Raw genomic sequence first — 27775 nt, forward strand, 5'->3', positions numbered from 1 at the left:
GTAACTATTGTTCTCATCGTAGGTTGGGTGATTCCTCCTCTTTGAGATGAAAAGTGCCAGTATGGACTTGTGCTCCCACGTACCATCGAGTATATATTGGGAGACCACAATAGGCTATATCCTTTATCCTTAGGAAGCCGTGTTTGCCACCCTATCGATTGCAATGCACTAAACACAACATTCGGGAAGATTCACTGCCATACCATAAAAAGTATTTTGCAGTTTTGCGATTGGTTTGGTAATCCCTCTGTCTATATTTCCAGAGTAGTCTCTTTCGTTCCTTTTCAAACTCCTTAAAGGAAAAGGTCCATCTGAGCACTTGTCACTTCAGGCTCATTAAAAATCGAAGGCGACTAGAGTCATATTTAGTTATTTCTCAACTCTTAAAAAAGAAGCAAGTTGTGTCAAAGTGTCTAAAATTTATTTTAATTAGAATAACGTCACTGTTCCCTCATTGGTCTTAGGTTGAGAAAATGGAGTCCACCAACCAAGGATTTCCCCTCAAGGGAAATCCTAGTCCTTTCTCCTCTTGGGGAGATGTTGGTGCACCTCATATGGCCACATTATCCCTTCCAGGACTGACAATTGGCCTGCCGGTATGGATTTCTCGACCTCTATCATTCAAAGCACTGTGATTCCTGAACAATCGAATCAGCAACTAGATGATACTATAGTTACCCCCCGACCTTCTACTTCGTTTGTCTCTCCCTCTCCTTCTTCCTCTTCACTTGGTGAAGATAGTAAAACTAAAAACCAAGTAACTGAGAAGAATAAGAAAGGGAAGGAGAAGAAGAAGAAGGAGCCAACGGCAAAAAGGGGCAATCGTGCATCGTCTACCGAAAATCTGCACACTGCACCATCCAAACCTAAATCTCCATGTGTCATCTGCAAAGGAGACCACTATCATCAAGATTGTCCTTGTATCCCATGGATCTTAAGGTACTGGTCTCCCCGCTTGCACAATCTGGTGTCATCAACCTCTAACGATCATGTTGAGAGTACAACGTCAACTAGTGAAAACGAAGTCACCGGATAGAAAGGAAAATATAAATTTCCTCACGGACTGTGTGAAGGTGATCATGCCCTCCATTGTTGTCCCTTCCTAGACGAAGCTAAAAGAGTCTTGGATAATCATCCTACATCGCCGCAGTGACTCCCTCCTAGATAGAAGAAACTCTTGCCAAATCCATTGCTAGTTGAAAACCTGACTGACCCACCTTTGCCGTTGGTCGAAGCACCTATCATTGAAGATAAACCCTTTGAGTCCACATTGGTATAAAGTCAATAGGTTGAGACGGCAGTCGAACCCATCTTGGCTTCAGAAGATTTACCTTCAGATGACACAATCACCAAAGAGAATGAGAACGACACCGTTCAAATTCTTTTCATAAACACAGACTCCAATGAACATGGGGGAAATCTGCCCATTACTTTACCGCAGGAAGAAAGTTCATCAGGGTTGTATCCGGTTGTTTATTTGGTCCCACCTCCAAGCAACCTAGTCGTTTCCTTTGATTGGAACTTACTAGGAAAACCCCATCTACCATCTAACGTACTGTTCTGAATCATAGTGCAAACTTACAGAATGGTCATGGTTGGTACCATCATAAATGAAGGGGCTTATGTGAGTGTCCTTTCCTTGACTGCTTGGAAAGCACTTGGTTTGCCATCGGTTTTGCCTGAGATACAAAATATGACAGGCTTCGATAAATGAACCAGTTGACTGTTAGGGAACCTTCCAAGTTTGTCTATAACTTTGAGAAGGAAAACCGTTTATCGGAATGTAATGGTAGTCTAAGGACCTTTAGATTACAATCTACTCCTTGGGCATGACTACATTTATAGCATGGGAGCTATTTTTTCCTCACTCTTTTGAGTAATGTGTTTTCTGCATGAAGGCAGAGTGGTCTAGATCATAGACCAGCTTTCATTCCCCGGTTCACACATAGCTAATAGTCAAATGCCATCCCTAATATGTATTTTTGTGCAACGAATGTCTCATCAATCTCTAGTCCATCCACCTGATGAACGTCAGTGATTCAGTGGTTGTGACTGAAACCTAGGGGGCATGCACCCTAGTCTACCTCGGTAGGAAAAGTTCAGGTATAGGGTAGGTTTCCACAGTGGATATATGACTGGTCTGACAACCCATCCATTTAGGAAAATGGGATCAAATAGAAATAAGATACCTCTGTTAGAAGGTAGGCCTTTCCCGATAAAACAAATGTTTTGTCTGCAAATTGAAGGGTAACCTTGAAAAGGTAGGCCTTTCCCGATAGAACAAGTGTATTTTCTTCAAATTGAGGGGTAATTTGGGAAACTCTACTTCACTATACTTGGGGGCATGCAAACCTTTTTGTATGAAAGTGAAAAGTGACCATTTATTTTCCTAGTTTGTAGATTCTTAACCCTTTAAACTCGTAGGATTGGTCGTTCCTAGCTTACATAATAAAAGGAGTCAGAGCATAATTTCGAATGGTGAAAGATCCCTAAAAAAAAGAACCTATCAATGAGACATCCTTATTATATGACTGGCACAAGAAGTTTTATGCAAATTTCAAGCTCGTTAAAAATTAAACCTAGCAATGAGCATATTTCCACCAAAGTTTAAGCTCATTAAAAAATGAACCCACCTCCGGTAAATAACCATTGTGAATGATTATCATCGGCTTTTGAGCCTTGGTCATGTTCTTACCATCACCTCCACTCTGTTTTAGCTTATCATTCACCTCGATTTGATTTTTTACCCCTTTTGAGGGCCAACCTACTATTAAATCATAAGTGTAGGAGGAGGAGAAGAAAAAGGCTATGTAGAATTATTAAGATAAGTACCAGATGGAATTCCAAAAATGGATGACATGGGAGAGGTCCAAGGACTAGAAACTACACCAGAGAAGGTACTAGATAAATGCTGATAACCAGCTAGGATGGATGGTAAACCATGTAGATGTTCCTTTGGTTATGTCATAAACATGGATGATGAAGCATCATTTGATGTCTCAACGATAGTGGTGGACATTATTTGGGAGATCAAAACGGATCCAATCATGGTTAAGAATCCCAATGAATATTTCCATGTGAAATCCAAAGGTGAGTCCAAAGAATCATGTAAAGGAGTTTGTGTCAGAGTCTAAAGAGGAGGAAGAGGACCAGTTTTGATAAAAATGGAGTCCACTCCAATGAACAGGAGTAGAAAGACAGGGTTCTTCTTATGGGAAATCTTCAATACTCTAAGTCTAAATGGAAGAGGTTCACCTTTGGGTCCAAGATATATAGTTGGAGGTTCAGTTTGATAAAATGTAAGAGAAAGGGAAGGACTTGAAGTAATAGCTTAAGATGGCTAAGGTTCCTCATGGTCAATAACCTTAGGAAGTAAAGTATCTCACTCAGGAAAGTCAGGTTCAATAACCTCAGGTAATAAGGTTTCAGGTGCTTATGATTCACTTGTGTCAGATTCAATGTCTGAAGTAGAGGTGACCTCAGGCTCAGTACTCAAAGGGAAAGATGATTCTGGTTTATCATATTGAGGAGGAGGACTAGACATAGTTTCCAATTTTTTTGATTCTATAGTTAGTGTCTTCTTATGGATTGGGATATCAAATAGGATGCAATCATGGTTAACAATCCCAATGAAGATTTCCATGAGAAATCTACGGGTGAGCCCAAAGAATTAGGTAAATGAGTTTGTGCTAGAGTCGGAAGAGGACAAAGAGGATCAATTTGGTACAAAAGGAGACCACTCCACTGAACAAGAGTAGACAGACGTCGTTCTTCTTATGGGATCTATTTAATGCTCTAAGTTCATATGGAGGAGGTTCAACGTTGGGTCCAAGATATATAGTTGTAGGTATTATCTGATAAAAAGCAAGGGAAAGGGAAGGACTTGAAGTAACAAGTGAAGATGGCTAAGGCTCCTTAGCCTTAATACTCAAAGCGAAAGATTATTCTGGTTGATCATATTCAGGAGGAGGACTGGAACTTGTAGTTGCCAAATTTTTTGATTCAGTAGTTAGCACCTTATCATGCTTCTAATGAAGGCTAGGAGTAGCCTTTGGTGGATGTGGTGGCTTATTTTCCATTTATGTGAATGACGGAGTGGGGGATTTTGTTCTTCCATGTTGGATAATAAATTTTTGAAAATCACACAAAAATAAATAATAGAGAGGGTAATATACGCATAAAGGATTACGAAGCAACCATGAACTAAAATATACAATTTGGCGAACCAAGGACTTAATGTACGTGTAGAAAATCTCCCCATATGTGGTGTTCAGTGTATAATGATACAAAAGGTAGCCGACTTGGTTCACTATGGTGAGTATAGCAACCTATAGGGGACTTCCAAAATATACTGGACGATACATGGAAGTGAAATCTATAGTAGTGTTTTTGAATGTGTAATTGTTCGACGAGAGTGTTACCATATACTTTTCATGCGTGGAGAATCATTCAATATATCCAAAAGTACATGGAGAATGATCATATACAGTCACGTACATGGAATGGGATCTCACCCCTGGGATATAATGTTGGAAAATAATAACAACTCTTATGTTTAACGACACCATAACACTTCTCTAGCCTAGACCTATAAATATTTGTGTTAATGTTACAAATTCTCCTTAGCTGGATTCAATAAATTTCACTATTTATCTTCAATTAAGTTTTAATTTTAGGGCTCACTACAAATTTCACCTGAATATCCTAAAATGAAAGCTAGCATGAGAAATGAAATATTTCTCATTCAATGAAAATCTATCAAAGGAAAGGAAGATACATAGTGTATGAAACAAACAATATATAAAATGCAATTCCTTTTTCAATGCAATTGTTCCAATTTCAATTCACACACAAAACTCTAAATGCCAATGAAAATATTTTTCTTTTCAAGTCACTTAATTTTCAAAAAATGAAGAAAACTAATTTGAAAACTGTAATGACTGATTCAAACAATATTTGTAGAATGATGACTAGAACACCAATTCTTTTAAGCACTCAATGGCCAAAGAAAATAAATTTGAAAACAACCTAGTTATAAGAATAAAGGAAAATATCCAAACAAATCCTTACGAAAGGTATGAAAAAAATAATCAAACCAAATGGAGGCTTGAGAGGGACCTCAAGACAATCAACAAAATCAACGAAGAGCAACTCGAATCAAGGCTAGATTAGGGAGAAACTCAAGGCAAAGACAAACTTGTGCATGAACAAGGACCAACATAGGTGAAAACAAGGCACTAGTGTTATGCAATGCAGGTGCAAACCAGGCACCAATGATATGCAATGTAGGCACAAATAAGGTTCAGTTGAGGTACAATGTTGTGTTAGAGGGCCAAAGGTTGCATTGGTCTACGGATTCAAAGTTTAGACACAAGGATTGCAATTGAGACACAATGTCTTTCTAGTTATGTTCCTGTCTGGATAAGACAATAATGGTCTATAAAAGAGGTAAGAAATGCATAGTGGACAAACAAACCACCAAGGGAATACATCGTTCCCCAGTATGGTCATCAATTTATTATGGAAAATCTACAACTGCAGATAAAATTATCTTCCCTAGGCTTGATGGACTGACATAGAATTTTAGGAGGAAAAAGGCACAAATGTTTTCCTTAAAAGTAAATATATAATGGGATGAATCTTGCCTGGAACTTGTCTTATGACTCACTCCTTCTCTGGCTAAAATTCTCCAATCCTAGCTTTGATCATTATTATTAGAATTTGCATAGTGAGATAATACAAGCCAACAATCCACATAATCTATGTAGCATCATCTAATGAATATATTCAATAGATTAACATGATATTAAAATTTATGAAACCATAAAATCATTTATAGGAAAAATAATAACTCTTTGCATTAATAGAAATGGAGTGAGTTATAACCAAAAAATAGATGTTGATCCTGTAAAAGAGCACCTCCAAGTTGACTTGTCCTTTCCTTGCCACAAAATGAACCTCCAATGACCGTAAGTCATGGAAAGATATGTCTCAAAATAACAAAATAAGGATAGAGTCACTCTCCAAAATCTAACCCCTTTTCCATAGATAGAAGTAAATATATAGGTGAAGGAGGTAGTTCATGAATTCTTATCCTTTTACCAATTATGGCTGGAGGTCCACTCTAATGGGAGGATGAGCTCAAGGGATAAGGGATGAAAAATCCAAGGTAGGATAGGTTAAGATTCAAGAATTACAATAGATCTTGGAATCCTCTGGAAGAAGAGGTTTCAATATTCTCTCTTTTTCTTAAATTTATACAACCAACGTAGGTGCATAGTGGAGCAACCTATAAGTGATCAAAACAGGCCACAATGGAGCAACTTGGTAGTCAACACTATCCACTAGGAGGCCAAAGAGCGTTGGTCCTTAAAATAACTGAAACAAGGTGTTCTGAGGTAGAAAATTTAGGATTAGAATGAGTCATGCTTAGGGATTTGTGCAAGGATGATGAGAAGGAGGTCAAAGGATGTTGATTGATCCAGTTGAAGGAATATTGAACATATGTGACAAAAATGACCTATAACAATCATTTCTTCAATGGTTGATACTTTTGGATTAGACCTCTCAGGAATGGATCTTAGCACTCTTTGAACTACCATAGCTTCATCTAGCTTCTCATCAAGCGATCTTATGGTGTTAACCACATCATCAACTTTCAAAAAATACTTTACAGTATCTTCATCATCATGCATCCTTAATGATTCAAATTACATCCTAGAACCTTTGAGTTTATCTTCTTGGACTTGTTGTCTCCTTCATAGTATGTTCTCACCTTATCGCAAATATCTTTAGCAGATGTGCAATCCATTACCTTAGATTCAGGTAGGCTAGTAAGCATAGCATTTATTTCTTTAGCATTGCATGTGAATTCCAACTTTTTATCTTTGGTAAGCATTGTTTCATGCCCTTGATATTATTCTCACACAAAATTCCACACATCAGCTCCAAGTGATTGAATGTATGTCTTCATGCTCACTTTCCAAAACACATAGTTTGTTTCGTTGAACATTAGTAACCTATGGTTAAATTCGTCTTCCTAATTTCCCATGGTCCTTGATATTTATTGTAGAGGTTTAATTGATTTGAAGTAACTTGGCTCTGATACCAATTGTTCGAAACTAGGTCAATACTAGGGGGGTAAGGTGAATTAGTATTGTAGTAATTTTTTCCAATTGAAAATTTTCCTCTTAATTTGTGCAAGAATATTCAGACACCAATAGATTATTCAACAATTAATTTAAGCAAACATATCAGAAATAAATATCAGCAATCTCAATGGAACATACAAAAAACAAATAAATTCTTCAAGAGTTCTCTTTTATTACTTTAGAAAGAAAGCTACAACTTGTTACAATTCTCTGGCTACAACCAGTAGGAAGCTACAACTCCTTGATTTATTAGCGACAACCCTGATTATTTACTAGAAACCATTGGAAGGAAAACCAATCTCTAACTTGCAATCTACAACTTGTTAGACACTCATTGGTTCATCATTCATCCATTTTCACACTAGAGCCATGAATTCCTCTTTTGCTTTCACAATAAAACAATTCTACATCAATCACCATTCAAAAATCACCTACAAAAACATGCCCATACCAACACCGTGTTACTCCATAAGTTATGTCTCATAAACATTCCTCTCAAAATTCTACTTGCACTCATCCTTACACCTCTATCACTCTACTACTCGAATTATACTTTTAAGTAGCTTTGGATTGATATTTTTATTATTGGACTTGAGTTCTCTTGCTACATGGTTTTCTTATTTTTTCCTTTGTCATATTCAGTTCAGTCTTCTAGGTTGGTTGTTCATGTTGTTTTTAGGTATTCTGCTAGTACCAACCTTTGTTGTGAGTTTTTCTGTTGATTTTACTTAATTATGGCTTTTAACAGAATTTAGCTATGGTTTTCTAAAGTTTGTAATCCTACAAATTCAAAGAAACTGCCAAAACTACCTCTTAATAGGAAGTTCCACCAAAATTACTACTAAAACTAGATGTCAATCCATCCATGCCACTATCAAGATTATCCCGTCAAAAATAATTTCCAACTCATCCGACCATGCCAAACCTCAAGGATTTTATATTATCAGTACCACTAAAAATAGCCTTAGAGCTTTGCCAACTATAATTTTTTATTTTATAATTTTAAATGTTGCCAAATCCATCAAATTGTCCTTAATCCCCTTTGGTTGGCACCTATCTTGTCTTCATGCCATAAGACTAGACTTCATGACTGTTGGCTTGGCTATTTGGGTGCTAAGTCTTTTTAAGGCCTTTTGAGGGCCTATTTCATTTGTAAAAGTGTTTTATGCATTCATTCCCTTGATTTTCTTTTTCAATGACAATCCAATGCTCAATGTTGCAAATCTCGAAATGTTTCTAACTTACAATTCTTAAAAGGTTACGAGATTCTAGCTTCAAGGGATGACCCACCTTTACTACACCATTATTTTTCTCTTCCAAATACCCTAGTGCCAAACATCTCCAACAAATAATTATCAGAAACCTAATGGGTTCCAACCTTCAATGTCTGATCTTCTTCCATTACCCACAACCCTGACACTCTTTTGGAATTAATTTAAAAATTATTATAGGGTTCCGACCCTCTGGGGTATGGCCCACTATGCTGGCTATCTCCCATTGTTGTGAGCTAGATTTTGGATGCCATGGTACCTTATGCTTATATAAATTATCATTTCGAAATGTTCTCAGTTTCCGAGGTTTTAGGTCTGCTGCACCATTTTCTTTTTATTATAGGATTTCAAGACTTCCGACGTTTTAAGGTTTTGGGTTTCTCCTTTTGTAGACCCATATTTGACTGCTTGTGTCTCTTGATCAAGGAGGCCATTTGTAGATTTATTTATACTATTGGAATTTTATTTCATAGTGCATTATAGATGAGTGGGTTTGATGTGGCCTTTGAGCTCATCTGCTACCTGAAAAATGACTCCAAACTCTCTTCACCATTTCTGATCCTTTACCCTTATTTTGTACCTGAAACCTCCTCCATGGGACATAATTTTGACACTTATGCCGCATGTTGACCTTAATTAAACCCTTATTGGCATCAATGGTAACATATTTGCAATAACTAGTTGATCACACAACATCTTGATCCATCATTCCATAGGTAAAAGTCACTCCATATGTGCCATACTTTTAATCTTATCATTCACACATAGGAATATGTTATTAGGTTTCTCATTCTACCATTTACATTACATTACAAGAGTATACATTAGCTTCAGAATGAATTGTAACTATTATCCATTGAAACCACAATAAGACCAATTTAAACTCATTTACACATGTTACAAATCAAACCAAATCAATGATGCATTAATTCCATTTCATTATTTACAATTATTTTGGACGAGATCAACTAATCAACCATGACCATTTCAAATCTCTTCCCCCGATTTCAATTTCTTTGGTAAATACTACGGTATATCATGTGGTTTTCTTGTGTGTTCACATAGTATTCTAGGTTCTTCACCTATAGGAAGATACAAGGGCATATAAAGGGAATACAAAGCATATTTGTGTGGTCTAAATGAAGCAAGCTAGATTCAATTATGCAATTTGTGCAGTCTTGAAGAAACAATCCATAGTAGATCCTATCAAGATTAAATTATCTACCTAGATCTATAACCAATTCATCAGAACTTTTTCAAACATCATGTCAATCACCTTCAACAACATCAACACCTCAAACATTCATTAGAACATGTGAAAGTACATCTCATCATTTTTGACATCAACTCTCATTACAAGTTTACTAAACTGTTGAAATCAATGCTAACACCATACTGTCAATAATATACCCCTATGGCATTAATGGCAACACCCAACCACATCGCTAAATGATTTCACTCTTCAAATAGCTTTAATTCTCCACCAGATGGTTTGTTTCAAACTCCCCATTTGATATTAATGGCAGCTTTCATCACCATGCTGATGTTAAATTGGCAACTAGGGCCAAACTCCATGTGGGTCAGCTTATTTATGGCAGGTGATATTTTTATTGGATCCCTCTCATCGAGAGGTGTAGGATTGATCCAAAGATCATCCGATTCCGATAAGTATTTATGGAGATATGACTTTATTTTGTTTATGTAATTATTATCAAGTCGACCAGCACTTATGTAGGCTCTAGAAGCCCAACCGACGTGTCTATTCATCACCTACATTTTAGTATAAATTGCAGAGGACTTGAGGTCATTTGGGCATACACATTCTTCATGTGTTCTCCTCTTCATGTGTCAGGTTTTTGGAGGAGAGACACTAATGAAGGATGCCCTAAGATGATGCCCTTATTTACACGTTGGAAATGGAGACACTTAGCCACAGATCAAGGAAGACATTTACAAAATGAGGATATATGCTGGTTAGTACATCTAAACGCAATCTTGGAGACCTTATAATATATATGTTGCTCACAGTGAATGAGATACGCTATTCATAGTGGATACGCTGTGGATGTTATACACTGGTCATGAAACTGTTCATGGTTATATACACGCTAGACATGAAGTTGTTCATGGTTATATATACGCTGGACATGAAGCTATTCATGGTTATATATAGATACGCTGGTCATGAAGACACATACGCAGTCAAGAGTACCAAAGTCATCAACCTGCAGTGATGAAGAGGTAAGTCATTGTACATCGCAGCCATCGTAATACGTTGTTCATGGTTATACGCAGTCTAGGGTTACGCAGGGCATAAGATTAATACGTAGGTCATCTATCTAGCCGCAGTAAGGGTAGGAACTTATATGCTATAATGGAGTACATACACACAACATGAAGACAAGACAGTCAACGAGATGCCATCCGGAATCATTACACGTTGTTCATGAATAAATACAGTCAACGTGATGACATCCGGATTCAACGCAGTCAATAAAGAGTTGCTCAATGTAGCAATAGCTTCATATACTAAGGCATATATATATATATATATATATATATATATATATATATATATATATATATATATATATATATACACGCAATCAATATATATACACGCACAGCTTTCACACTGAGGTATACACGCAGTCGCTCAGGCAATTTATATATACACGTAGTCAATATATATACATGCACAATACGCAGATATTAGTGGGCAGTAGGGAACCAGAACCGCAGGCATATTACCTTGATACTTTCTTTACATAACTACAGTCAAGATCTGGTGAGAACAAATCCCGATGGATCTATAGATATCACTAGGTCACGATCTCTTATAAAGAAATGAAAACGGATTACTGTAGATGACAGCATGATTGTGTACTTTGAGACTACATGTAGGATTTCAAAACTATAGCCTAGCTGCTTTGCTAGGCTGCAAGCCATAGCAAGTAGCTAACGCTGATGACAATGTTATAGTCTTGTAGCATGATAATTCATGGGCAACATGATGACGATAATGCACATGCAGCATGATGACGATGATTCATACTAGTAGGGGCAACATAATGACGATGATGCACAGGCAGCGTGATGACAATGATGCATGAACAGCATGATGTATGGATAGCATAGTATGATGTAGCATGACGGTGCTACATGGTAAGGTGCAACAAATGGACAACGTGCAGCACTATGATAGGTGAAGAAGTCACCTTAGAGAATCAGTTGAAGCAATATGTATTCAATTGATCTCTGTAGATATCATAAGTCAAAGTATTGAATTCTATTGTAAACGTACTATCTCTCTCACTTTCTCTGCTGAACTTTGAAGAACATAAAAGAAGAATTGATCAAGGGTTTCCCCACATTGTGGGGTTTGTCCCTGGCTCATGCCATATCTTGTGTCCTCTTGTCTTGGCTTATTTTCTACAATTTTATATTTATGTTCTATTTGCAGTTTATTGTAATGTTGATGTGATTGCTAACTATGAAAATTTAAATAAATTGCTCTAGCATAGAACATACCAAAAATTAACATGGTATCGGAGCTGAGGTGAAGACAATTCCCAAGCAAGAGTGAAAGAGCAATCACCAAATACAGTTGGGACAAGACAAAAGGATCAATGGGTTCCTCATAATTCACCTAGGGGGAAGTTGAAGCAGAGAATGTTATTAGAATGGTGCAGCAAAAGTTCTGATGGCATCACTTCATTGGGAAGTTCAGATGTAAGGGTAGGAAGGAAAGGTAGATGTCTTGGTTATGAGTTCGGCCCTTATGCGAAGGAGTGCCCGAATGACAGAGATGCGGGTCATCAAAGACAATGGTCGACTCTTCCACGAAAGCAAGGAACCGAAAAATCTCTTTTATGTACCTGATTGAACCTGATGTCCATCTCGGAAATGGAAGTCAAAGGTTACAAGGTGGCACTTATCGATGGAAAGGTACGTGTTCAAAAATAGATCGTTTAAAGATGTTTTTGAGTTCAGGGTTGTATCAAGTTGCAGGAAGTCCACTGGGGACCATGTCCATTGACTCAGCACCAGAGGTCTGTGAGACAGATGGTGACTAGGATGCCTGAATTCAAAAATTAGCATGAAGGTACATGTCTAAAATGTACCAAAGGAAAATATTATAAGGGGACCATTCCCCTCATGCAGCAAGTTCACAGGTTTGGAACAACCCGAGGAGTTTGAGAATCATGATCAAGGAATCTCATGTATACAGGTGGAAGAAAGCCCTCTATGGCTTGAAGAAAAACACGTCGGGCATAGTATGAGAGGATCGATAGCTGTCTAATGCAGCTGAGATTCACTAGGAGTGAAACCGATCCAAACCATTACTCGAAGGTTGTGGATGATAAACCTCTCATACCAACACCTATGTTTGACAGGTGCAAAACCTCTCATTTATAGGAGACAGAGGGAGTTGGATTCGGAATGTGAGAAGATAAGTTGCAAGCTTGCGACTGCCTTGAGGATCTTAACTTTCAGAAGTTATATGGTAATGATGTTGGGCCAGATTTGGGAAATGCCTTTGAGTTTCATAAACTCATTCGCATTGATGTTCTTGGAGAACCTCCGTTCGAACATATGTGTTGTAGTTAGCATGGTGAGCTCATATTTGGTTAAGCCTCACTGGATTGGTACCAAGAATATTCTGAGATATCTTCAGGGGCACAATCTCTCATGGATTGAGATACACTGCCGAAAATATGAAACCACATGATTATTTGAATGATGAGTGGGCAGGCAGTGTGGAGGATCACTAGAGCACTTTTCAGTGTTGGTTCTCTTTGGATTCTGCTTTGATGCAGGAAGCAGAAGTCGGTCACTATAAGCACCGCCAAGACCGAATACATGGCTACGAGTATGATCTTGTATGAAGCTGCATGGTTGCGGAATTTCCTAGCTGTTTTAGATTATTGAGGAATCATGTATTCGAAAATTTCTCCAGCGGACAGACATCAGATACTGCCTTATCTAGGATATGGAAAGTCGATGAGCAAGGAGGCTCCATCGCACTGAGATGATATACAGGTCGATAAAGCCCCGGGGGAAAGATCAAATTTGTGATTTTCCCGAATGACTTGGAGTCATTAAGAGACCTTTGTAAAAGGGTCCTGCATGTTGCATACATTGAGCTCTGGGAGCTCTGTGGGGCTTACAGAATCTACTGGAGCAACATACGACCACAGGGTGACTCAACCTCCCCTGGTGGTGTGCACTGGAACAAGATGATTCGCTCTCTTGTGGGACAAGATGATTCGCTCTCTTGTGGAACATGATGATTTGCTCTCCTATGTAGCAGGATTGATGTGTTCTCTTGTGAGGCCTGGATTGATGTGTTCTCCATGGCGGCCTGGATTGATGTGTTCTCCATGGCGATTGTAGTAGGATTGATGTGTTCTCCTGTGAGGACAGGATTGATTAAGTTCTCCTGTTGAGGCATCCTACCCATGTAGTCTGGGACTCATGGGAAGTACCTCTCATCTGCTCAATGAGCAGGGAAATGAAGTTAGGGACCATAGTAGTATCGATGGATGCATCGTTGTATCTACCGTACTCCCTATGCTAGGATGTCCTCCATTGATCTGGGATCAATAGTACTGGTCTGGGACCAGTGGTAGGAGTTGTACATACTATGACGCTGACTTCGGGTCAGCTGAGATTGGTCTGGGACCAGTGGTACATACTCCGAGACTGACCTCGTGTCAGTGCAGGACTGGTCTAGAACCAGTGAGAGTGGTACATACTATGACGCTGACTTTGGGTTAGTTGAGACTGGTTTGGGACCAGTGGTACACACTCTGAGTCTGAGTTCGGGTCAGTGGAGAATGGTATGAGACATTCTCGATCAATTCTTCTTCTTCATAGTTCAGCAGAGCCAGCAGAACAGAGCTAGTAGAACTAGCAGCGCTGAGCAGAGCTGAGAAGAGTAGAGCAGAGCAGAGCCAGCAAAGCAGAGCTATCAGAGCCAGCAGAGCAGAGCTAGCAGAGCCAGCAGAGCTGAGCAAAGCAGAGCAGAGATAGTAGAGCCAACAGAGCTGAGCAGAGCAGAGCTAGCAGAGCCAGCAGAGCTTAGTAGAGCTAAGCAAAGCTAGCAAAGCTGAGTAGAGTAGAGCAGAGCCAGCAGAGCTGAGCAAAGATGGGCAAAGCAGTGTAGGGCACTAATGGCAGAGATAGTACAGTCAAACATATGGATCAACAGATGAAGTTCACCCTAGTTGAGAGGGAGTGTTAAATTGGCAACTAGGGCCAAACTCCATGTGGGTCAGTTTATTTATGGCAGGTGATGTTTTTATTGGATCCCTCTCGTCGAGAGGTGTAGGATTGATCCAAAGATCATCCGATTCTGATAAATATTTATGGAGATATGAATTTATTTTGTTTATATAATTATTATCAAGCCGACCAGCACTTATGTAGGCTATAGAAGCCCAACCGACGTGTCTATTCATCACCTACATTTTAGTATAAATTGCAAAGGACTTGAGGTCATTTGGGCATACACATTCTTCATGTGTCGGGTTTTTGGAGGAGAGACACTAATGAAGGATGACTTAAGATGATGCCCTTATTTACACGTTGGAAATGGAGACACTTAGCCACAGATCAAGGAAGACATTTACACAATGAGGATATACGCTAGTTAATACATCTAAATGCAATCTTGGAGACCTTATAATATATATGCTGCTCACAGTGAATGAGATATGCTATTCATAGTGGATACGCTGTGGATGTTATACACTGGTCATGAAGCTGTTCATGGTTATATATACGCTAGACATGAAGTTGTTCATGGTTATATATACGCTGGACATGAAGCTGTTCATGGTTATATATAGATATGCTGGTCAAGAAGACACGTACGCAGTCAAGAGTGCCAAAGTCATCAAGCCGCAGTGATGAAGAGGTAAGTCGTTGTACATCGCAGCCATCGTAATATGCTGTTCATGGTTATACGCAGTCTAGGGTTACGCAGGGCATAAGATTAATACGTAGGTCATCTATCTAGCCGCAGTAAGGGTAGGAACTTATATGCTATAATGGAGTACATACGCACTGCATGAAGACAAGACAGTCAACGTGATGCCATCCGGAATCATTACACGTTGTTCATGAATAAATACAGTCAACGTGATGACATCCGGATTCAACGCAGTCATAAAGAGTTGTTCAACGTAGCAATAGCTTCATATACTCAGGCAATATATATATATATATATATATATATATATATATATATATATATATATATATATATAGATATATATATACACGCACAGCTTTCACACTCAGGTATACATGCAGTCGCTCACACAATTTATATATACACGCAGTCAATATATATACATGCACAATATGCAGATATTAGTGGGCAGTAGGGAACCAGAACCGCAGGCATGTTACCTTGATACTTTGTTTACATAACTACAGTCAAGATCTGGTGAGAGCAAATCCCTATGGATCTATAGATATCACTAGGTCATGATCTCTTATAAAGAAATGAAAACAGATTACTGTAGATGACAACATGATTGTGTAGTTTGAGACTGCATGGAGGATTTCAGAACTATAGCCTAGCTACTTTGTTAGGCTGCAAGCCATAGCAAGTAGCTAACACTGATGACAATGTTATAGTCTTGCAACATGATAATGCACGGGCAACATGATGACGATAATGCACAGGCAACATGATGACGATGATTCATACTAGCAGGGGCAGCATAATGACGATGATGCACAGGCAGCGTGATTACAATGATGCATGAACAACATGATGTATGGATAGCATAGTATGATGCAGCCTGATGCTGCTACACGGTAAGGTGCAGCAAATGGACAATGTGCAACACTATGATAGGTGAAGAAGTCACCTTAGAGAATCAGTTGAAGCAATATGTATTCAACTGATCTCTGTAGATATCATAAGTCAAAGTATTGACTCTATTGTAAATGTACTATCTCTCTCACTTTCTCTGTTGAACTTTGAAGAACATAAAAGAAGAATTGATCAAGGGTTTACCCACATTGTGGGGTTTGTCCCTGGCTCACACCATATCTTGTGTCCTCTTCTCTTGGCTTGTTTTCTATGATTTTATATTTATGTTCTATCTGCAGTTTATTGTAATGTTGAAGTGATTGCTAACTATGAAAATTTAAATAAATTGCTCTAGCATAGAACATACCAAAATTAACACCTGAGAATATATTTTCTAATGAATAACTTAACAACTATACTCAACAACAAAACATATGAAAAATACACATTAGAAACTAAAAGAGAGTGGTTTATCATACTTTTAACTCCTACAATCAATAGGACATAATGAAAATAATCCCAACAATGACCTTCCTCTTCTTAAACATTCACTCCCTGAAAATGTCCTTGGGCTACAAAAAAATCTCCAATTTGTTTCTCTTTCTCATGACTCCTTGCGACATGAAAGAGGCTTCACTTTCTAAACCAAGGACTTACAACCAACCATGACCAAATGAAAAATAATGAAAGTACAGGGCTTAATAAATACACTAAAAGGTCCATAGCAGGCTGAAATAAATGTCTCTTTCCTATGCATGCCTATAATAAGGGTTACTCAATAAACTTTCCAAATGGTAATAATTAACGTGTATGGCTAGAAAAGAATCTTTTCACTCTAGCCTATAAAATATATGTGTGTGTGTGTGTGTGTGTTTGTGTGTGTTACAAATATGAATTGAAAGAAAAATGAAAACTAATATGTAACCTTTGAAACCACAACTCCATGTACAACTCCCAATAAGCTCATGCACTTTCCAACCTATTGCTAATGTTGTGGACATGATCTTGACTCTAGGCTCTTAGTCACATGATGCTTCTACTTCAACTTATGTTCATCACGTTTTCATGTTTTTTCAATATGCTCCCCCTTAGAATATGTTGGCCTTAGCCTTCTATTTTGTAGTTTAATAATAAAAAACAACTTGAAATTTCCTTCCTTTATTACAAGTTTCAATAGATTTTCTCTTAATTTTTCCTTATGTTCCTTTAGCTCATACATATTATCGGGGGTCCTAATTCCTTTTGTTATAATTATCTTTGAACCTTCTTTCCAGATACTACAACCTTTCAAATTGAAGATGACTTATTTTACTCTATCAACCTCCTGACTCACACTCAAGTTATTATGTTTAAAATTTCAACCAAAAACGAATCATATGCATTTTATTCTTATCACTAAGGTTGGGATTACCTTTTCCCAACACATCAATTGGATAATTATCTCCAAGGATAACATCACCAACATTAGTTTTATTTTGGAACATAAATCTATTGTTTTCCCTTGGCATATGATAGGAACATCCACTTTCTATGTATCATTTTTCATCTTCATCAAGAATTCACAAAGTTATACCACACTTTTCTTGTTTCTCCTCCTTTTTCAACACTTTAGTATGCTACGTTCTGGTATGCGCATTTTTGTCTAACTTCATGCTAAGCCCACTTTTGATGAGTTTGTACTTATACATAAATTTATTTAAGAAATTGGACATGTTATAGTCTCTAGCCATGTGAACAATATTGTAACAAGGGTATCATCTCACATCACTGAGCTATAAGGAAAGTGAATCATATCTTCCACTACATCAGGTCTCTACTTTACATTAATCATACTTCTACTACATGCATGATATCTGCAACCAACTTCCTTTTGGTGAAACACGTTACATGAAAAACAAAAACCATAAAGTTAATTTGTATACTTGAAGGTTGATGATCCCTTTTTCTTCCCAATATGCTTCATACTCTATTGGTATCATCTAAACATTGTGTTTCTACTATTGGCTACAACATATCCATTGTTATGGAAAATGCAATACCCAAATTCATCCATTAAAGGTGAAAAATGGTTATCTTTCCCACTTTGAAATATGCCATATTCTTCTCTTGGAGAAAATGGTATTCTTGTCATAGGTTCTCCTCTCGGTACATTTGACAGCTATTGTGTTATGAAACCAGCTCAAGAAAAGATAGAAAAGATAGATCAATGCCTTAGAATTCAACCTCTTTGAGGGGGCAACCTCCTTTACATTACCTAAATGAACAATTCTTGGATGATACAAATGACAAAACCTCCTTTCTATATATAGGAGTCTAGGGTGTCACAATATAATCCAGCCGACCTAACAATAATAATATAAAGCCACAAAAATAACAATAGAGGGATTCTATGGGGCACAGAAATAACAATATGGGGGTAATAGGGGCACAACAATATAAATAAGGGGTATAACTACAATAGTAATGGGGTAATCACTAGTATTATAGGGACCCAACATGCCCCTCTCCTTCAAAAAAAGTGTTGTCCTCAACGCTTGAGTAGTTCTGGATACTTCTGCATAAAATTCTCATCCTCCCATGTGGAATCTTTAGCGGATAAGTTCTTCCACTTGATAAGATACTCTGAAATTGATCGATTTCGTAGCTGTCGAGTTCTTGTTTCTGTGACTGCTTCCGATTCCAATATAATTTTTCCTTCCTCGTCAAGTTCTGGTAATATTGTTTGAATTGGGAGCTTGTCACCTATAACCTTCTTTAAACATGAAACATGGAAAACTGGGTGCAATCGAGAAGCTGCAGGAAGCTCCAATTTGTATGCCATAGTACCAATCTTTTGCAACACGTTGTACGGACCATAATACTTTGGTGATAATTTACTATCCTTCTTAGCTTGCTTTAGGGACATTTGCTTATATGGTTGTAGCCGTAGGAATACCCAATCACCTACATAAAAACTTCTTTCACTGCGATGTTGATCTGCCTGTTGTTTCATTCTATTTTGTGCCAACACGAGGTTATCCTTTAAGAGTTGGAGGACTTGTTGTTGATGTTCGATGTGATGTTCCACTGCCTGAACCTTAGATTTTTCTCTTAAATATGATGTGATGGATGGTGGTTGATACCCATAAAGTGCCATAAATGGGTTCATTTTTGTTGCTGTATGGAAGGAAGTGTTATACCACCATTCAGCCAGAGGCAACCATTTGACCCATTGTGTCTGTTTATCAGATACAAAGCAACGAAGATATCCTTCCAAACATTTGTTTACTATCTCAGTTTTCCCATCAGATTGAGGATGATAAGATGAGCTATGAGCTAACTGAGTACCAAGACAAGAAAATAATTCTGTCCAAAACTTTCCAGTGAAAATGGGATCTCTGTCACTTACAATAATCTTTGGGTTTCCATGTAGCTTTTGAACTGTTTCCATAAATGCAGTAGAAACTGTACTGGCTTTAAGTGGATGTGATAATGCACAAAAGTGTGCATACTTGGTAAGTCTGTCAACTACCACCATGATGACACTCTTTCCCTCAAACTTGGGTAAACCTATGATAAAATCCATTGAAACCTCCTCCCAACGTTGGCTTGGAATGGATAAAGGTTGTAATAGACCCGGTGTCTTAATTGTTTCAACTTTATTTTGCTAGCAAACCAAACATTCCACCACAAACTTTTGAATATCTGATTTAAGGCCATCCCAAAAAAATTCCTTCTTAACCCTGTGGTAAGTTTTTAAAAATCCTGAGTGCCCTCCTAAGGGAGAAGTGTGCAATTCCATAAGAATCTTTTGTTTTAGCTGGGAATTCTTACAGAGGTATAAGCGATCTTTGTACCATAATGAATCATTTTGCCAGCTAAATGTATCAGAAGTACTGGAATCTTGTTGTAGCTTTCGAATAAGTGCCCACACTTCTTCGTTATTCTTCCATTCCTCCCTTGCTTCGTTTATCCAATCTGGTTGGATAATAGAAATGGCACACAACAATGCTTCCACATCCTCATCCTTTCTTGAGAGTGCATCTGCCACCACATTTTGCTTCCCTTTTTTGTAGATGATTTCAAAGTCATAACCCAACATCTTTGTGACCCACTTTTGTTGCTCTTCAGAGGATAATCTTTGTTCTAAAAAGTATTTAAGGCTATCATGATCTGTTTTTACCTTGAAGTGTCTTCCTATTAGGTAGGGTCGCCATTTCTTAAGTGCATGGAGTATTGCCAACATTTCCTTCTCATAAATAGCTTTGCTTAAAAACTTTCCCTTGATTGGATGACTTTCAAAAGCAATGGGTCTTTCATCTTGCATTAAAACAGCACCAATTCCATTTCCTGAAGCATCACATTCCACAATAAAGGTTTTTGTGAAGTCCGGTGTAGCTAAGACCGGTGCTTGGCACATTGCCTCTTTAAGATGTTCAAAGGCCTTTGTTGCTTCCGGAGTCCATGAAAATGAATCTTTCTTCAATAATGTTGTTAGAGGTGCTGCTATTCTCCCATAATTCTTAACAAACTTGCGATAATACCCTGTCAACCCAAGAAATCCTCGCAGATGCTTTATGGATGTGGGGATTTTCCATTCCTTAATGGCTTTAATTTTGCTAGGGTCTACCTTAACTCCTTCATGAGATACAATATGACCCAAATATTCCACCTCCTGGACTCCAAAGAAACATTTGGATCTTTTTGCATATAATTGTTTCTCCTCCAATAGTTGTAGCACCCTATCAACATGTTCAACATGATCCTTCCAAGACTTGCTGTAGATTAGTATATCATCAAAAAATACTAACACAAATTTTCTAAGGAATGGTTTGAAAATTGAATTCATCAAACCTTGAAATGTTGAAGGTGCATTGGTAAGGCCAAAAGGCATGACCAAAAATTCATAATGACCCTCATGAGTTCTAAATGCCGTTTTCGGAATGTCTTCAATCTTCATTCTGATTTGATGATATCCCGAACGAAGATCCAACTTGGTGAAGTAAATTGATCCATGCAATTCATCCAGTAATTCATCAATAACAGGAATGGGGAACTTATCTTTAATAGTGAGCTTGTTGAGCTCCCTATAATCCGGACACATGCGCCATGATCCATCCTTCTTGTGCACCAATACTACTGGAGCTGAGAAAGAACTTTGACTCGGTTGAATTATACCAGCCTCTAGCATTTCTGCAACCATACGTTCAATTTCACTTTTTTGGACATAGGGATATCTGTATGGCCTGATGTTTGGAGGAACACTTCCTGGAATCAGATGAATAGCATGATCATGATCACGCATAGGTGGGAGACACTTGGGAGTCTCAAATACCTTGGAATGATTGTCCAAGACTTTTTGGAGATCTGGAGAAATAGATGATTCCAATGTGGAAACATCTAGCGAGCATAATTGTGCAATTACACCTCTTTGCTCCTTTTTTAGAAGCTTTGTCATACCATTAGAGCTGATTATCTTTCCTGGTTTCCCTGCAATACCCCTTAATTCAACTTCCTTTCCTTCCATAGAAAATTTGATGAAAAGTTCTTGAAAATTAAAAGCTATTGTACCCAAGGATTGTAGCCATTGGACTCCTAGTACAACATCCGCACCTCCCATTGGAATGGAAAGCATTGGGCTAGTCAATACATATTCTCCCATGGATAGCTTGATATTATGGCACTTTCCAGAGCAATTTATTGTTCCTCCATTTGCAATCATCACTTGACACTCTGGTGCTGGATATAGGAAGCAATTCAATTCTTTTGCTACCCTACAATGAATAAAATTGTGGGTGCTTCCTGAATCAATCAACACTATTACCTTTTTCTTCTTGATTTGTCCTTCTATCTTGATGGTTTGAGGAGTGGTAATTCCCACCAATGCATTACAAGATATGGTCGGATTTATTTGTTCTTCATCTAGGCTTTGTTCCTGAAGTATATCTTCTTCTTTTGACCTTTCTTGCTCCTTTTCTTCTTCCTCTTCACAATCTATGTAGAATAATTTCTTCTCAGCACACTTATGACCTTTAGTGTATTTGCTATCACAACTGTAACAAAGCCCTTTTGCTCTTTTTTCTTCCAATTTTTGTGGTGTCAACCTTATAGGTTGTGGAAGACTAGGGGCAACAACACTTCCGTCTTTATAGTTGTGAGTGGTATGCTTCCTGGTTGCCATAATTTTGCTTTCCATTTTTCTTGCTAACCTGAATGCCTTCTCTAATGAATCAGGTTCCCAAAGGCGAACATCATGTTGGATATTATCCTTTAAAGACCCTATGAACACATCAATCCTATGCTCCTCTGGAATATCTTTTACCCTTATGTTCAATTTTTGGAACTCCTCAATGTGCTCCATTACTGAACCCTTTTGTTTGAGACTTATCAATTGGCTAAAAAAAGTGTTGCTTTTTGTATCTTCATAATGTGCTATCAATTCTTCCGTAAAAATTGCCCAAGTGATAAATTGTTTACGAGAGCAAAGCCATTGATACCATACAAACTGATTTGGTTCCAAATATACAGTTGCCATACGTACCTTTTGTGCGTTTTGCACATTATTGAGATCGAAGAATTGCTCCATCTGTAATATCCATGTGGCGGGATCCTTGCCATCAAACTTCCTCATATCGATTTTTGGAATATGGTGATTCTTCGATCCAACATTAGCTTCTATGGAATCATGATTAACATTTCTTTTGTTCTCATCATGAGTTTCCTTTACTACCTTTTCACCATTAGTGACCCTTTCTTGTAGCAACTTCTTCAATTCTTCCATGTCTGTCTTCATATCTATCTTCAAATCTGCCATGTCTCTCTTCAAATCTGTCTTCGAATCATCCATCTTAGCTTCCATGCCCTTTATCTTAGATTCCATGCCATTTATCTTAGATTCCATGCTATTTATCTTAGATTCCACGCCACTTATCTTAGCTTCTGTTAGCTTTTGTGAGCGTGACATTTGTTGCACTTGTTCTTGTAATTTTGATATATCATGTAGCATTTCTTCCTCTTCTTCATGGGTCATGCTAGAGCTTTTAGGTTCCTTACTAGGTGTTTGCATTTTTTTTCCTCGGGGCATCAGTTACTGATAATAATGATTTACTATGCCCTTTGAATTCCGTTAAACCAAGCTTACACAAAAAAAAAAAAAAAAAAAAAAAAAAACTACACACCTTTTTTCACTTTATAGAAGCCTGATATTGAATATGATGTATCTCTGTAATTTCGGATCATCCAATTCTGAAATTGCTACCTGTAGTAGCCTTCTATGTCCTATTTCCAATGCCACAAGTCTGAGCCAAATTGGATTCTCCAAGGAAGAGTTATGTGAAATCTCCCATAGTGACCTGTTTTTAGACTGCTTCAGTAGAGCGAACTTGTATGACGTGCCACGAGTCACTGTTTCAACCTTTGAATCTGAAATACACATACAAGAAACTACAGTTCATCCTCTTTCTGTACCTTCTTACGAAATTTCAATCCGATCCCTAGAGAGAAAGTTATGATGATTTTCCCCAGGTCACCTGTTTTGAATGTAATTCAGGAGTCTGCAAAAAGAACAACTTCCTCAGATCATGTCTCCACAAATATCGCGCGAAAAGCTCTAAAATTCAGACCCAAGGTTCAGCGCGATTTCTTCTCAAATGGGTTTTTTTTGCGACTTCTGAAACGTCACAGAAACAAAGTTATAGCGAAAATGCCACGATGACCTGTTTGGAGCAACGAAACCCTAGAATCCAAAGCTCTGATACCAAATGTTATGAAACCAGCTCAAGAAAAGATAGAAAAGATAGATCAACGCCTTAGAATTCAGCCTCTTCGAGGGGGAAACCTCCTTTACATTACATAAATGAACAATTCTTGGATGATACAAATGACAAAACCTCCTTTCTATATATAGGAGTCTAGGGTGTCACAATATAATCTAGCCGACCTAACAATAATAATATAAAGCCACAAAAATAACAATCGAGGGATTCTATGGGGCACAAAAATAACAATATGGGGGTAATAGGGGCACAACAATATAAATAAGGGGTATAACTACAATAGTAATGGGGTAATCACTAGTATTATAGGGACCCAACATATTGGTTCTATTGATTCATTTCTTTCTTATTGCTCACGTTTTTACCATTTCTTATACAATATTTTTAGGTTATGTATCGTTGTTTCCACATTTCCTACGAGTTCGACTCACGCTTATGAAATCTAAGACCATATTTGACCAAGGGATATCCTTGGATGATATGAATGATGTCCAAATTATTGGTACTCTTCTCCAAGTTCAACTGATTGTCTTTCTTTTCTAACTCCTTCCTTATTGTGACAAATTCAACCTCTAGCTTTTCACATCAACCTTAACTTTCTTTTAGTTGACTACTTAACATAACTTCAATTTTCCTCATTCAACTAGGTGTTCAATATAATGGATTATTCTCTTATCTCATTCTCCTTTTCATAAAAAATATGCAATCATTTTTCTTGATCTATGTGTTAGACTCCATCTTGCCAGTTTGCTGTCAGAGTCAAATTATCAAAATTCATTTCTCGTTATGTACATTCCTGTTTGATGTCTAGGTCAGCAAGGAGTTAATTTGGTATTTAGGGCTAGGTGCAAGTTATTGTTCTCAAGGTGTTTCATAATACCTGCGGGTCAGAGGAAGATTTCCAATAAGCTTCATTTCAAGATTTTCATCATGTTCGAGGATATTTCTTTTTCAAAACTTTGTTTTGAAAAGGAAATTGTCAAATTTTAATGTTTGTAATAAATCTATATTTTAGAGTCTCCTGCCTTGAAATATTTTAGAAGCAGCCTGAAGAAGCTTTGGTTATCTTTTCCTAAGCCAAATGTCGGTTTCCTGCAAAAACAACCAAGTGTCATCAGTTCTCAGAAGTATAATAAAAAGCCAAAGAACAAAATGACAAAGTGCCAAACATTTACATTTAAAATCAAATGTAATTTTATGAGATACTTTTGCAACCTATATATAGCGTGGAGGCAAGTCATTTCCACCAAATTTCAAAGCAAAGGTCAAAGGCGCATTACAAGGACGAAATCGTGGTTTTCAAAACTGTGGAGCAGAGCTGGAAACGTGCACTATGCACCGAGGTGGGCGCTACACATCGGGCCTCACTGGCCAGTGTTAAATTACTCAGGCGCTACGCACACAGAGGTGCGCTACGCACTGGGTAGGCGCGCTACCCATGCAGTGACAACACTAAATAATTTTGTCTTTGCGTCCAATTTTGAGCTAAAACGCCACGATCAGCTTGCAAATAAGAATACAGAACTTAAAGTGTTGGTTCCTAAGAGTGGAGTCATTGGATTACATGCGAATAATATGAATATTGATAATGTCTTTTTGAATGGATTTCCTGTGCGGTTTAAATTTTATTCACAGCATCAACAATTTGTAATAGGAAAGACTAGGGTTCTATCACTTCTATTGATGCGGCTGAAGCTGCTGGCTCAACATATTTTTCATATTTGGAGAGAGAGATGGCTCTAGATCTACTCATTTTTTGTGGTAAGGCTACCTCTGCAGAAAGTGCAGTACAGGAACCTGCAGATACAGAGAAGGTTGGGCAAATTATTCCAAGTGAGTGCAAGTCAGATGATGTCAATAAGAATGCTCAACAAGAGGTTAGTATTGAATGCAGAATATCAAGTTGGTTCGAGTTGAGTACTGGTTAGAGAAGCTTGAAGTAGGTGTTCATTTTATGGGCAGTTCCCTGCACACAAATAATCAGCTAAGGTGAGCATGCTATTGGTTTCCATGTGTTGACTTCAGTCTACAACGTTTTTGCTATGATCTCGAGTTTATTGTTGAATCTATGTATGTTGCAGTTAGCAATGGCACACTTCTTTATCAGGTCACTACCAAAGATAATCCATCTAGTAAAACATATGTGTACTGTGTGAATATCCCAGTTGCTGCGGAAATCATAACATTGGCAGTTGCCCCGTTTGAGGTGCTTCCAGATCGTCATAATGGGGTTGTTTCTCATATGTGCATGCCATCAAATCTTTCAAAGCTGCAATGCACAGTGAGCTTCTTTCATACTGTATTCATCTATTATGAGGAGTATCTTGCTGCAACTTTTCCTTTTGGATCATATAAGCAAGTCTTCATTGATTCTAAGACTGTATTATCTTCTACCTGTGTTGGTGCTTCCATGTCCATTTTCAGTTCTCATTTTTTGTATGATGAACGTGTTATTGACCAGGTCATCATCACAAGAATTAAACTGGTTTATGCTCTGGCACAGCAATGGTTTGGAATTTATATCACAGCTAAGACAACTAATGATGGGTGGCTATTGGATGGTCTTGCTAGCTTTTTAACTGATTGCTTCATAAAGCATTTTCTTGGCAATAATGAAGCTTGGTATCGCCGCTACAAGGCAAATGAGGCAGTTTGCAAAGTTGATGTTGATGGGGCCATTGCTCTTAGTTTATCTGGAGCTGCAGCTGAATTATATGGGACACAAGGAATTGGTGTGTTGGGCAAAATTCGATCATGGAAGGTTGTTGCAATGCTTCAGATGCTAGAGAAACAAATAGGTTCTGAGTCCTTTCGCAAGATTTTACAGAGAATTGTGCATAAACCAGAGGATGTCATTCATGCATCTAGAACTCTGAGTACAAAAGAGTTTCGGCATCTTGCAAACAAAATTGGCAACTTGGAGAGGCCATTTCTTAAGGAATTTCTTCCTCGTTGGGTGGAGTCTTGTGGTTGCCCAGTTTTGAGGATGGGATCATCCTAGAACAAGCAACGTAATATGATTGAGTTAGCTGTATTGCAGGGATGTACATCTAATGTGAGTTCAAAGTCAGCACCTAGTAGAGGCACTGTTAGTGGTGAATTTCAAGCAGGTAATGATGGATGGCCAGGAATGATGAGTGTAAGGATTTTTGAACTTGATGGTATATATGATCATCCGAGCTGGCCTATGGCTAGAGACACCTGTCATTCAAAGCTTGCTACTCGTCGTATTCAACGCCCCAAGAAGGGTGGCAACGGTGAAAAGTCAGAAAACTAAAGTCAAAAATAAACAAAGACATCTGTCACAGCAGAAGAATAGGATTTGTATTCCTATTTATGACTTCAGTTAGTAATACAAATGGGGTCTGCACTCCAATTTTAGTCTTTTTGGTTAGTCATTAAAGAATTTCAAGGAGAAGGTTGTTCTCTGTTCTATTTTTGACTTTATTTGAAATAGCTCCTAATTTTGGATCGATCTGTTTTCAAATAGGAGAGATTATTTGTTGTATTAAAAATCACTTGTAAAAGTAGAGAGAAAAAAAAATTCTGAGAGGTGCGTGAGGAGAACAGAACATTTCATTGTACAGTTGAATGAAAGAGATTAATTAAATGGCTCAGCTCTGATTTGTAAGATTCTTGTGGTGTGGAAATTTAGCATATGTTTTTTTCTTTTGTTTCATATGTCTTTGTAATGTTTCCATTTCATTTCATAATCATTTCTAAATGAATACTTTTAAGTGAGAAAGAGAGAATTCAATTTATTTTCTC

General features: G+C 37.8%; 1 pseudogene; it reads left to right on the forward strand.

Annotated features, from left to right (window-relative positions):
- LOC149165442 (transcription initiation factor TFIID subunit 2 pseudogene) overlaps window positions 1–27284 on the forward strand; it is a 110635-nt pseudogene extending 83351 nt beyond the window's left edge.
- Window positions 27285–27775: the final 491 nt, after the last annotated feature.

The sequence above is a fragment of the Pinus tabuliformis genome, chromosome 5_1 (genome assembly GCF_031772625.1).
Source record: "Pinus tabuliformis cultivar Carrire ecotype Pingquan chromosome 5_1, CPIR1, whole genome shotgun sequence".
Taxonomy (NCBI): domain Eukaryota; kingdom Viridiplantae; phylum Streptophyta; class Pinopsida; order Pinales; family Pinaceae; genus Pinus; species Pinus tabuliformis.